Genomic DNA, 2,132 nt, shown 5'->3' with positions numbered 1-2,132 from the left:
TCCAAAGGCAACCAATTAGGGTTTTTTTTTTAATATTATTAGGAACTCATATATTTAAATATATTTATTGTATTTCAATCAATTGCAATTATTACCCCTTTTAAAGTTGAAATTGTCTTGTCTTTGGTCAGTGGGAACATCTTCAAGTTGGCTCCTGAATCTTTTTGAGCCCCAGTAATCTCTGATAGCTTGCTTGGCCTTTGGTATGGCAACATGGTCCAGACTCATCTATACATTTCCTGTCCTAAACCTGGTATCAGACATTTCCCTAAGAAGTTCTGGTTTCTTTAAGTGGGAAATGAAATTTCAAGACACAATCTGGGAGTAAAGATGTTCACTGCCATTTGGTTGGTCTTTATTTTTAAGCTTCAATTGACAGAGCTAGAATATATAGAAATTTTTTTAAAAAGGGGAGTTTGTTTCAAATTCAAACTACAAAGTATTTTACTTAACCTCTTCTATTTTACATTCTTATCTTCTTCCATACCCTGGTTTTCGAGGATGCAGGAGAAGACAGAATTAGAATAATCCATACTCATTTCCTTTATTCCACATGCATACACGACAGTCTTACAATAGCAATATTGTCACTCCAGCATCCCTGAGAACAGTATCTCTTCTCATTCACCCCTCACTTTTAAAAATAGTTGCACTACATTTACACTGATTGAACACATAGCTGGTGCATGCTACACGCTCTCCCTTTTAATCCTCATTTAGTCATAGTTCTATAGTTAGCCGTATGTTTAATGCTCACTATCAGTACTCTGTCAATGTCTTTCTAGTAATTTTGTCTGAAGCTTGTGCTCTAGTAGATTCCTCAGAAAAGACTCAAGGGAACAATATTCCCTGGTTTCTTACATGTTTCCAGTTCATCTGTGCCCTTTATACTTCAAAGTCAGTTTCTCTAAGTATAAAATTCTTGGCTTACATTTTCCTTGAATATCTTAAACATGTTACTGTTTTCTTCTGGCATAAAATATTGCTTTAAAAAAGTCTGATGATAATCCAAAATTTTTTTTTTTGGGTAAACCATGCAACAATGTCTTTTATTATGTATGGTTTTTTTTTTTTTTTAAATTACTTTCTCTTTTTTTTGAGATAGAGTCTCACTCTGTCACCTGGGGTAGAGTGTGGTGGCGTCATCATAGCTCACTGCAATTGCAAACTCCTGGGCTCAAGTGATCCTCTTGCCTCAGCCTCCTGAGTAGCTGGGACTACAGGCGTGTGCCACCACACCTGGCTAATTTTTTCTATTTTCAGTAGAGACAGAGTATCACTGTTGCTCAGTCTGGTCTCCAACTCCTGAGCTAAAGTGATCCTCCCACCTCAGCCTCCCAAAGTGCTAGGATTACAGGTGTGAGCCACTGTACCTGGCATTAAAGTACTTTCTCAATCTCTCCATACACAGATAAAAGTAAGTGTTATTTAACATATTGGAACTTACAAACTTGATCATTGCCTAGAGAAGGGAAAATTATCCCTAAAACATGCTTAACTAGGAGGCCAATTCATCTGCCGACCTCCAAGAACATGGAAATGAACGTGATATGCAGATTGTCCCCCATCTGAACCTTTATTCACCACCATTCGATAACCCTTCTTCAGGCCCAGATCTGCAGCACATGTTTGCCGACGATGACTAAATATATAAGAAGACTTTCATCAGCATCTTCTGCTGCAGAAATCTAGGATATGTGTTTCTTGGGTATCACCAGAAAATGTGTTGGTGTTTGAGGGGAAATGTCACGGAAAGCAAGACACTGGTCATCCTCAGAAATGATTTTGGCTGGGATTTCCTTGTGGACGATCTTCCCAAAGATTGTGTGGCCACCAGGCCAAGTGACCCGAGCCTTGGTGCTCTCATCTGCCCCCTTGGCCTCCCTCCCACATGGCAGCCAAGGAAGACGCTCAGGAGGTTAAATTTTTTTCCCTCATAAGTAACATGTACTTTTTTTGGTAGATGCCTAAAGGATATTTTTCTTTTTCTTCAAGGTATGGTCATTTTATTAGCATATGTCTTGTTGTTGAATGTTCTGGGTTAGCATTTATAAAATATATTTTTTCAATAAAGAGTTTACGTATTTTTTTTATTATAGGAAAGTAATTTTGAATTATAGTTTTTAGTATTT

The 2,132-nt window shown here is 37.6% G+C and overlaps 1 protein-coding gene and 1 pseudogene across 2 annotated transcripts in view; both read right to left on the bottom strand.

Annotated features, from left to right (window-relative positions):
- KLHL20 (kelch-like family member 20) overlaps positions 1–2,132 on the bottom strand; it is a 59,403-nt gene that overhangs the window by 2,897 nt on the left and 54,374 nt on the right. The gene's annotated exons all lie outside the window — the stretch shown is intronic.
- Positions 1,395–2,132, bottom strand: part of LOC105821075 — a 1,670-nt pseudogene continuing 932 nt past the window's right edge. Inside the window, exon 2 of the transcript XR_001138045.1 lies at positions 1,395–1,884. The product of XR_001138045.1 is annotated as a histidine triad nucleotide-binding protein 1-like (transcript). The remainder of the gene's footprint in view (positions 1,885–2,132) is intronic.

This window comes from Propithecus coquereli, unplaced genomic scaffold (genome assembly GCF_000956105.1).
Source record: "Propithecus coquereli isolate 6110/MARCELLA unplaced genomic scaffold, Pcoq_1.0 Scaffold56, whole genome shotgun sequence".
In the NCBI taxonomy this organism is placed as follows: domain Eukaryota; kingdom Metazoa; phylum Chordata; class Mammalia; order Primates; family Indriidae; genus Propithecus; species Propithecus coquereli.
This window is presented reverse-complemented; position numbering and strand designations above follow the sequence as displayed.